The sequence below is a fragment of the Ammodytes marinus genome, assembly GCF_949987685.1.
Source record: "Ammodytes marinus genome assembly, chromosome: 22".
Taxonomy (NCBI): domain Eukaryota; kingdom Metazoa; phylum Chordata; class Actinopteri; order Uranoscopiformes; family Ammodytidae; genus Ammodytes; species Ammodytes marinus.
The window spans coordinates 16,524,164-16,536,551 of NC_137226.1; positions in this window are offsets into that span (position 1 = coordinate 16,524,164).

A 12,388-nucleotide genomic window follows, 5' to 3' on the forward strand; every position below is an offset into this window, starting at 1 on the left:
AAGTGGGAACCATTTATCCATTAAGTAACACTTAATAAATGCACACCAGTGCTGAATAGGCATTACTTAAGTGTAATTAACCATTTACTAATGGACTTTGTGACCCTTATTGTAAAGTGAGAACCATTTCTCATGAATTAACACCTAATAAAGGCATACTAGTGCTGATTAAGCATCACTTAAGCATAATTAACCATTTCTTAATGTTATTTGTGACCCTTATTGTAAAGTGGGAATCATTCATCATTTGTTACACTTAATAAATGCAAAATAGTGCTGAATAAGGATTACCTAAGTACAATCCATCAATCAACATTGCTCTTTGTGACCCGTGTACATTCTCTATAATAACAATATTAAACATACTAAAATATTTCCAACTGGAAATCAATTCATGACAACAATCTGTTATCAACACAATTCAGTCACAATTTAAAAAAGAAAGAAAATTTTATTTTATTTAGAATCTTTAGTTTTATTTGGAAACACGGCTCTCACATTTGACATGAATACCGTCAAATAACTCCAAAATAGTTTCTTCAACAAATGATATCCAGTTTAATGATTTTCTCTGAAAGTAACAAACGGGAGGAAATGGATTACTAACAGCAATGGTGAAACACACTGACTCAACAGTTAGGTTTAACAGGTAAATGTGTATTTTCTACTCTCTTCCTTGAAGTGTATATCATCATTGTTGCAACATAAACAAAAATAAAATACACAAAGAACATAACAGTTCCATTTTTAATCATGGACTAAAGATAAAACAAAATAATGATCACTCTCTTGTGACTAAACACTAGTTTAACCTGGCCCTATCATTGTTATTTGAATGAACACATATGTATTTCATTTAACCTTTATTTATACTCGAATGATCAGTTGAGGGGTGACCCTCATTTATAATCTCTCGCTCTCTTTAGATCCAGTTCTTGGGTTTGCTAGCCACTCCAGGCCTGGGTGCTCCTCTCCAAATGAAGCAGTTGGGCTGGAATCCAAGAATCTTGTCTAATCACCAAGTTGATGTACATGGAAAAAATGAAAATAATCAGTTAACAGTTCAGATGCATTTTTGTTTCCTTTATCTAAATCATTATAGCATAGCATTACGGTTCCACATTATGTATTATTATTATAACATAATGCATTGCATTGCTGAAACTGAAATATCTTTGGTACCTTAATCAAATAAAATTCTCACTGAACCTTTAACAAGTTGACACTATTTTTTCATTCAAAAAAGATGTAATCTCTATGACGATTCTACACAACACATGCTCAGTTTAAGCCCATTTTAGCCTGGAATAGCAACGTGCACTTTGAATATGGAAAATGCTTCCATGTGTTCACATATGGTTTGGTGTCTATAAACACTCACTTTATTTAGCCACCGCTACAATTACTGCTAAAAGTTACCTGTGAAGCTAGCCAGCACAAGCCTCATGCTAACGGTGCTATGCTAGCGGGAGGCTGCATCACTAATATATTTCACATTATTAATTTCTTACATACACACACACACACACACACACACACACACACACACACAGCTATATCATCTCACGAATACCTTAGTTAACTCACCAATAATTGTGTTGGGCTAATGGCAGCATACTGTAATTGTAACCACCACGGGTCTTTTGTGAGAATAAAGCACATAGCTGCTGGCCTGCTGCTTCACTGTCCAGACACACATCCTCTTTCTTGCTGGCTGATCGCTGGGCGAGTTCAAGTGCTTGTAAAACGTGGGTAATCCTAATGTCAATAAGGTTTGTAAAGAAATATTTTTCTTAAGTAAAGTCTCCAAACATATTTTCACCTTCCCAAAGTTGAAAATACATTGCATACATACATGCATTCACTCTACAGCCATTGTTGATTATCAATAGCCTATTATTGATCATATAAATCACCTATAGATCTCGTTTTTACTGGATCCTGGCCACTGGGAGGATAGAAAGACGGATGTGTGCCTGGACAGTAAAAGCAGCAGCTAAGCTACGTGCTTGAAGCCAGCTTGACCTGACCGACCCATTATTCTCACACAAAAGACCTGTGGTGGTTACAGTTATGCTGCCATTAGCCAAATGAAATTATTGGTGAGTTAATTAAGGTGTTAGTGAGATGATATAGTTGTGTGTGTGTAAGAATACTTTGAAATATATTAGCGACATAGCCTCCCGCTAGCATAGCAACGTTAGCATTAGCGCGCTGCTATATGAGCAGCGTTAGCATGAGGCTTGTGCTGGCTAGCTTCACAGGTAACTTTTAGCAGTAATTGTAGTGGTGGCTAAGTAAAGTGTGTGTTCATGGACACCAAACCGTATGAGAATAAATGTTAGCATTATTCCATATGCAAAGTGCATGTTGCTATTTCTTGCTAAAATGAGCTAAAGCTGAGCATGTGTTGTGTAGAATGGCCGGTTACATGCCGCCATTCCGACATGCCGCCATTCCGACATACCGCCATTCCGACAACCCCCAATTCCGACATACCGCCATTCCGACAACCCCCCATTCCGACACTTTATAGCCTATACCGCCATCCCGACTTTTTGTGTGTGTGTGTGTGTGTGTGTGTGCGTGTGTGTGTGTGTGTGTGGGGGGGGGGGGGTCCGACACACTTGTTTCGTGTTCTCCCGCATATTTATGCCTGCATGCGAATCACTGATAGATTATAATTCCAAAGAGTTGGATTTTTATACAAATTTGCCATTTGAATAAACGTTAGGCCTACACATAATGTAGGCTACACAAGTAGCTCTCTCCCTCATTTGTATTCTTTAAAGTAGCCTATAGCTCTCAGAGGGGGAAAGGACACACGTAGCCTAATGTGCAGTCAAATAAAATAATCTGCGACATTACGGCAAACCTTTATTTGAAACAATTAAGAAGCACTGAAATATCGCTCTAGGAGCCCCAATGTTTGACTTTTTCGTTAGAAAACAATTTTATTTGAATTATGGACTACATTTGAATAAAGTTTGATCGGACTACAAGTTGATAGACTTCGAAGAGACGGATGATGCCATGCCGAAAAGGAGGGAGAGAGCGAGCGAGAGACTGTTATCAGTGCATTAGGGCCTGCTTTTTTCTTTTTTCTATGAGTTTTTATTTGATATGAGAAAAGACCTAAACTTTAGGCTATTAAGTCGCGGCAGGCAGCAGGCTGTTTAGCTTACTGTCGTTTTAATTTTTGTATTAGGCTATGGCTTTCTGACTTTCAAACGTAGCCTAAATAATTAGGCTATGTCGGCATAATATGAGCCCGTTTGTTTTATGCACGGCTCATTGTTTTGCGTGTAGCCTATAGGCCTACGTGTCAGAGGCATACATCGACAAATCGGTCTATTCACTGTGACTATTTGTCTGTGAATGTTATAACTTCTAAATGTTATGCTATGTGCTTTGATTGAATTGTGTTGTCGTCACTGCCTGTTGCAAGTAGCCCACATTACAATCTAAATAGTAGGCTAGGCTAAAAAAAGGGTCCTGTGTTTCTCGTTTTTCCCAAAAATGGTCCTATGTTCCCCGGTCGCAATAGCCAAAAATATTTTCATGCGCCTTTGCTGGGGGCAGAGCCGCTCCAGCCCTGCCCGACTCGCTGGCTCTCCCCGCGGGGAAAAGCTCCAGTGATGCCCGGCTCAGTCGCCCTCCCGACCGAGCGAGTCTACGAGCGGCCGCCCCCCGCCAGATCTGCCTTTTCAGTCCAGAGATTCGACTATTCGGCGGCCGTGCAGGGGCAGGTCTTTTGGAGGTTTAAATGTCTTTTCTTTAACTCTTTTGGTAGGCTAAATAATAGCCTGCTTGCACGTTGCGCTCATTACGTTCTCACCTGAACAGTTTTCTGTCAATCAAACTCGGAATTGTAGCCAATTTATTCCTGCCCATAATGTGGTTCGGTCAGATAGGCTAATGAACACGGGGCTCATGTAGGCATATAGTGGATAAGCCACTAGGCCTACATGAGCCCCTTGTTCACGATCTGATTGCATTTATTGTGCCCGAACTGCAGCGCTGTGTCGCCAGACTGACCTGCCTATGCAAATGTAGCCATAATGTGAGGGGAGACAGCCGCTTCCCTCTGTGAGATTCTGGCAAACAAAGTTACAATGAATCAATCACCACCATCACATGGACAGTATTTGAATAAAGCTTATCTTTATTATTATCATTAGAGCTATGAAGCGAATGGTGAATATTAAGCCTGCGGTGGCATCTGTAGCATTTTTTGTCACCGCTTACAGTTTGTAAAAACATATTTTAAATCAATTAAACCTGATTGATCATGGTTTCAGTAGAATGAAATGAAAATAACTGCAACATAGCCTATACACAATTAAAAGTGTGCAGAGGGAATTATTGCAACCATTCTGACCGGAGACAATTAAAAATGTCCCCATCTTTTTTTTTCGGTCAATGAGGCTACTAGGCTACAGGACAACGGAAACTAATTGTGATTGTAATAGGCTACATTGTTTAAAATCAATAAAAACCTGCTGAAACTGCTGTGATATCTATAGGCCCATAGGCTGCAGACTATTTGATTTGCGAGATCTGGTGTAGGCTATGGCCTGGATTAAAATTAAAAAAAATGTTGATTTAATTCAACAATTAAAACAAACAAGGCCAGGACCAAAACTCCGATGCAGCGTCTCTTTAATGATCATCGATGTTATCAGTGTTGTGATCTAGCCTGCGTCTTGGTGGCGGTGAAAATAGCCGACACACTTGGTTGCTGCGGGTCTGCTTTCCCGAATTCACCGTTGTGTTTCAGGAGCATATAGGCCTAGGCTATGTTGTCGCATTGTAGGCTAGGCCTACTTGAAGTAGGCTACTCTGGTATCTCAAAATCGCTTGGCATATTTTTCATTCCACCTTATCATCTCCTATTTCTGTAAAATATTTCAGCCATCTCTAAACTTTTTGAATTGAGGCGACGTGCACACGGCGTAGGCTACATTTGCTTTGTCCACAGTGGCACACGCCACGGCACGCGCCAAACAGAAAATTGATACATTTGCTGTTTGGCGCGTGCCATCTATAACACTATATATACAAAGTCAGTGGCGGGAAAACGACTGAGGAGTTATTGTTGGAGAAATAGCATATTTACGATCGAGAAAACACATCCATATATCTGTAGCCTATTAATTTGTTGTCCGTTGTTTGTTTGTCATTTATTTACAATCGATGGCATACATTCAGGTAGCAAACAGCCGCGGGGGGAAATGCCTCATTCTGGACAATTTCCGCTACCTCCGGAACAAAACAAGGGTGGATGTAATGTACTGGCGTTGCGCCCGAAAAGCGTGTAATGTTTATTTGAAGACCGGTGTTTTTGATGTCAACGGTGAAAATCAGGACATCGATGTGATAACTCAACCTGGCCAACATGGCCATGAGACGGAGGAGGATTTGGTGGCAACCACTGCCCTGGTAGAAGAGATGCTTTCGCAGGTGGCCGCCGATCCGTCCCGCCCATCAAAGAGGGTTTACGACCAGGTAGGCTAATGACTGGCAAAACATCCAATTTACTTTTCATACTGCTCCAAGTCGCTTTATATGAACAATACATATGCCTAAACCACAACCTTATTCAACCAGACCCTGGCCCAGGCCGCGGATGTGGCAGCTATGCCCCCATTTGAGGCGGCAAGAACAAGGCTGGAGAGGAGGAGGGCCAGGCTCATGCCCCCCATCCCCAACAACCTGCTGGAGGTGGCCGTGGAGGGAGAATGGGCCGAGACTTGGGATGGCGAGGACTTCCTGTCAAAGCACCATGAAATCCATGGATTTCTGGTCTTTACGACAGAGGAAAACCTCACCCGACTTGCCCGGTGTCGCCAGGTTAGAAACCATCCCTGACAATTTTTGTCAATGAAATAGCCTGATGATTTATCGAAATATATTAATTTGTATTATGTTTTAGATCTACATGGACGGAACGTTTAAATCATGCCCTCGGCCATTCTATCAGTTCCTCTCTATCCACGGCCTTTACATGGGGAGGACCATCCCCTTGGTCATGGTCCTTATGTCCGGTAAAACGGAGGCCATGTATAAGGCTGTGCTGAGGCATGTGAGGAGAAGAGTCCTGCGTCTCACGGGAGAACGGTGTGTATGCTTGTGTGTGTGTATGTGTCTGTCTTTCAGTGTTTGCAGGATCACTGTATCCTGGCTTCTTAATATTTCTTTGGAAACTAACAGTATAGGCTAACCTTCTTTATTTTCTGTCTGTCTAGATGGATGCCAGAGCGAGCAGTGACGGACTTCGAAATGGCAATGATGGAGGCATTGCGGGCAGAGGTGCCAACAGTCCGCACTGCGGGCTGTTACTTCCACTTCTGCCAGAGTCTGTGGCGCAAAGTGCAGGAGCTTGGCCTGTCAGGTAGGCTAAGTGGTCATTTATTAACAGGGCAAAGGATCATTTGGTGTGATTAATAGATAGGCCTGTTATAATTAGTGCTATAATAATCATCATTATTATTATTAATAATAAAAATAATGTGTTATAAAACAATAACAATATTTTATGCGGCACTCAAGCTGTCCCTTATCTTTCCATATAAACATTTTGCAGGTCCCTACCGGAATGACAGGCATCTTAAGAGATGGGTCCGGAAGGCCATGGCGGTGGGCTACCTGCCACTTGCCGTGGTCCGGCAAAATTTTAATTTGATGGCCACCTCCAGGCAGACCACACGCCTGATAGGTGTGCACCCAGGACTGGCCGACTTCATTGGTTACATGCGCCACACATATGTGGGGGACAACGCCCTCTTCCCCCCAGCTGTGTGGAACGTCTTTGGCCGTGGGTCTGACAACCGGAAAAACAACCGCGTTGAAGGTAGGCCTATAGGCTACATCCGAGCCCATGCAAGCCCGACATTCTTAATTAACCTCAGACATTTTTCTCTTCCTCATTCAATATTATGGTGTAGGCTACACATATTGTCAAGAATGCGTCATATGCATGCTCATTCACATTCATTCACCTATTGATTAGGAGGCCTGAGCCCGTCGAAAACCTTAGAAATTAAGCCCAACCCAACCATGCCATGTGTGCTGCATGTAGTTTTTACACATCTGTTATTATTTCAGCATTCCATCACAGATGGAACGCTGGGATGGAGCGGCGCCACCCGTCACTGTGGTTTTTCATCCGTCGCCTGAAGGATGAGCAGCGGACGGTGGAGGCCCAGTGCGGAAGAGCCGAGCGTGGGGATCCTGCCTCACCACAGAGGAGGAAATGGAGGAGGCTGGAGGAGAGGCTTCAGCGGCTGCGGCAGCAGTACCACATGGGAGGGAGGACACTGGAGGAGTATTGGGAGGCAGTCCAGTGCTGCATTGTTAATTTTGAATAAATAATATTTCTGATAATAGGTGTTTTGGTTTATGTTTGTTTCATGTTAATACACCTGTACAGTTTAAAGCAAAATCACTCCATAGAAATCTCCATCGGGATGTTTTTATCATTTCCTGATGATTTTACGTTTGATCGATCATTTATCTGATCAGTAGGCTAGTTCTCAGCCCTCTTGTCGCATAGGCGGCCACCTTACACATCGTGAACATGCTCTACATTCAGATTAATAAACCTAGTTGTATAGGCATATATAATTCTTTTTTTTTACTAACAGGAGTGTTTTAGGATCAAGCATGCGAGGCCCTGCTCATTGACGTGCACGCGCATTAATCTGGGTGCAATAGCCTTCATGTTTAACAAGTAGAATAATAGGCTACAGCATCATCATTCACAACTGTAAAAATATTGACCTTAAGGCTACTTGATCAAGTTAGCGCAGCTGTCACCTTATTTTAACATGTTGAAACCTGTTATAGCCTACATTATGAATTATGACAGTATCATCGTCTAGGCTGTACAGAAGGCGAGGTCAGCTCGACTCGCTTCCAATAATCTCCAAGCACTCGCGACTTCAAAAAATGATTGCCTTTATTTTACAACTCAAAAAAGAACAAAACTGTCTTGTAAATAAAGTAAAATATACTGGGAAACGAATAAGCCATTGTAAGCAACGAGTGAACTTAATAAGCGGTCGAAATACTTTTTTTTTTAAACCACCGCCCGGCGGAGCTGCTTGACTCTCGGCTGGGTGCGAGGCAAAAATAAATAAATAAAAGGACTCGGCACATCACTAGGCTACATAATAGGCTGGCCTGATGTGAAACTTCTCTAACATATAGGCTATACTTGGCTCGCCAACATAAAACAGACGCACATAGCAGCGTGAACATATTCTCACCATGGGGTGCTGAAAAAAAAGCTCAGCCTGCACTTGTCTCGCAACTTGCTACATTGATAAATAGGCTACAAACTGCACCAATGTAATATTGTTACATGCAGCGGTGATGGTTTTAATATAGGCTAAGACTGGGGGTTTCCCCTACAAGTAGGTCGTAAAAAGTCACCAGAGAGATGAACTTTATTTTCACGTTTTCTTTTTTGGTGCTTGTGTGAGAGAGAAGACAAAGTTGCATAGGCTATAGCCTACAGAGTAGAGAGAGTAGAGAGAGTAGATAGGCAGATATAGGCCTATAGGCTATGTCGGAATTTATATGTCGGAATGGCGGTACGTAAAAAAAAAAAAAAAAGTACCGCCACTCCGACAATTAGACGTCAATGTCGGAGTGGCGGTATGTCGGAATGGAAGGCGGTCACCAGAATGGCCATAGAGATAACATGTTTTTTGAATCAAAAAAACAGTGTCAACTTGTTAAAGGTTCAGTTAGAATTTTATTTGATTAAGGTACCAAAGATATTTCAGTTAAGCAATGCAATGCATTATGTTATAATAATAATACATAATGTGGAACCGTAATGCTATGCTTTAATGATTTATTTCATTTCATTTTCATTTAACTTTTATTTATCCTCGAGAGACCAATTGAGGGGTGACCCTCATTTTCAATGGTGTCGAGTTCAAACAAATTCCAAGGAAAAACAACAATGCATAGATAAAGGAAACAAAAATCCATCTGAACTGTTAACTGATTATTTTCATTTTTTCCATGTACATCAACTTGGTGATTAGACAAGATTCTTGGATTCCAGCCCAACTGCTTCATTTGGAGAGGAGCACCCAGGCCTGGAGTGGCTAGCAAACCCAAGAACTGGATCTAAAGAGAGCGAAAGATTATAAATGAGGGTCACCCCTCAACTGATCATTCGAGTATAAATAAAGGTTAAATGAAATACATATGTGTTCATTCAAATAACAATGATAGGGCCAGGTTAAACTAGTATTTAGTCACAAGAGAGTGATCATTATTTTGTTATATCTTCAGTCCATGATTAAAAATGGAACTGTTATGTTCTTTGTGTATTTTATTTTTGTTTATGTTGCAACAATGATATACACTTCAAGGAAGAGAGTAGAAAATACACATTTACCTGTTAAACCTAACTGTTGAGTCAGTGTGTTTCACCATTGCTGTTAGTAATCCATTTCCTCCTGTTTGTTACTTTCAGAGAAAATCATTAAACTGGATATAATTTGTTGAAGAAACTATTTTGGAGTTCTTTGACGGTATTCATGTCAAATGTGAGAGCCGTGTTTCCAAATAAAACTAAAGATTCTAAATAAAATAACATTTTCTCTCTTTTTTAAATTGTGACTGCATTGTGTTGATAACAGATTGTTGTCATGAATTGATTTCCAGTTGGAAATATTTTAGTATGTTTAATATTGTTATTATAGAGAATGTACACGGGTCACAAAGAGCATTGTTGATTGATGGATTGTACTTAGGTAATCCTTATTCAGCACTATTTTGCATTTATTAAGTGTAACAAGTGATAAATGGTTCCCACTTTACAATAAGGGTCACAAATAACATTAAGAAATGGTTAATTATGCTTAAGTGATGCTTAATCAGCACTAGTATGCCTTTATTAGGTGTTAATTCATGAGAAATGGTTCTCACTTTACAATAAGGGTCACAAAGTCCATTAATAAATGGTTAATTACACTTAAGTAATGCCTATTATGGTTAATTATGCTTCAGTAATGCCTATTCAGCACTGGTGTGCATTTATTAAGTGTTACTTAATGGATAAATGGTTCCCACTTTACAATAAGGGTCACAAAGAGCATTAATAAATGGTTAATTATGCTTAAGTAATGTTACAGAAATGACATTTGTTAACAGTTAATTAATGCTTATTATTATATTAATCAACTGTTGGTTCAAGCTTAATTAATGGGTTAACTAAGGTTAATATAGGATATTTATAAACATTACATAATGTAGTAATTAATACCTTAGTTAACATGAATACCATTAGTAAATGCTTACTAGACACATTAGTTAACAGTTAACTAATGGTTAGTTAAACCTTATTAAGCATTAACTAACCATTAATTAATGTACCCTTATTGTAAAGTGTTACCGGTATGTTAGATGGTATGTTTAAAAAAGTAGGTTGAGCTTCAACAATGGAGACTCTCAGTGGGGTTTCTATATATGGCATATTTACGCCATATTAACACTGTTTAGCCAATAATTACCTGTTGAGGTTTACTTCTGGAACATTCCTTAAGGGCCTGTATTGTAACGGTTGGGTTTGGATACATGTACTGTTACAGCCCGTAAAATTAACATAACAGAACATCAGTATTCTGAAAAGCTTAAAACAGGACTCTGTGGACTCCAAAGAAGATATTTCCCATTTATAACATCTTACAGTAAAGTCCAAGCTCTGCTTTCAGGTCTGCCCAAATCTTTCATCCACCCTGATGGATCTCATCCCCCCCCCATACCAGTTCATGTCTTCTATTAGGGATGGACAGAAGAATTGCATTTTCATAGTGCCCTAAAAAGGGACCTCAAGCTATTCCTGTGCCCTTACCTTCACATCTTCATTACTTACATAGAACAGTTTCAGGTGTGTTCCTCCTGACTCCTTAAGCACCGAGCTGTATCCCGTTACAGAGACCGCCTCCTTGGTAGGACGCGGTCTATGAAGACTATAGCCTATGAAGACTATAGCCTATGAAGGCCGATTCGAAGGCCGAACCAGGGCCGAACGAGCGTTGTTAAACGGGACGGTCTCCGCAGGTCTCCGTTTACGAGCATTTCCGGTTTGCGTAACAAGCCGTTACCTTGCGTGACGACCTGGTGACGACACCAGTGGCGGCTGGTGAATTTTCTTTTAGGTAGGGCTGCAATTTTATAAACCAAACCCATGTAGGAGGGGTCCGGGGGGATCCCTTCATACAAATGAAGCATTCTGACAAAATAATAAAGACAAAATAGAACATTTCCTTACAAAGACAAATGGGGCAGGGGAACTAGGTTTTAACTTAATTTATTTGCCTTGTAGAATTCAGCAAGATTAAAAGTGCAAATACATCAATAACAATTGAGAATTATACACAAGTTAACATTCTCTCTCTCTCTGGCGTTAATCGGTATCACACCCAGAAGTACAAGCCTTCAAAGACTGAATAAGAGATAATAAAAGTTGAAATAAATCATCAGCAAGTGCTGGGAAACAAGTGATTATGATCACTGATAAAATTAATACATAAACACAAATTGTGACCATATGTCTTGTGTGCGTCACACCACCATAGGTTTGCATAGAATTATATACTATATTGTACTTTCACCCATTTAATTTTAATTGCTGCCACTTAATCTTCACCACTGTGTAAATGTTTCAATTGTTTTTCTCTTCACCTGTTGTTGTGTATTTGATGTATTTGTGTTGAATATTGTTTATGTATTGTTGTTTTTCCTTTGAATTTGTTTGAACTCGACGTCATTGAAAATGAGGGTCACCCCTCAATTGGTCTCTCGAGGATAAATAAAAGTTAAATGAAATTAAATGAAATATATATAGGCTACAATATGCACACTAAAAGCATGATACCAACATAGGTTTGCAGAGAACTATATACAATATGCGCACTAAAGGCATGACGCCAACATAGGCAATAGGTGAGGTTCTAGTGTTATGAATGTGTCAATCGCATAAACAACCAACGTGGTAATGTTAAGTCTAGCAGTAATCATACATGCTCAAAGTCTAAAAAAGCGCCCGTAGAAGCTAAATGAGTCAGTTTAGAGCTTGAATTTTGCCATGAAATGTAAATACAGTGCCAGAATATAAATTCAGTGTGCATTCTTAAGTAAAATTAAATAGTTTAGTTGCCTCAAATTAACACACAAAAAAAACGATTTTCGCCCTAGCGCCCTCTATGGGCCAGCCGCGGCTGGACGACACGCCGCTCCTGTGCTGCCTAGCAACCCTGATTGCTGCCAATGGAGACAGCCTTGTCAGCAGAGGAAAAAAGAAAAAGAAGTTGCCTACCAGACGAAAAGAAAAAAAAGTACAAGAAAAAAAGAAAGGAAGATA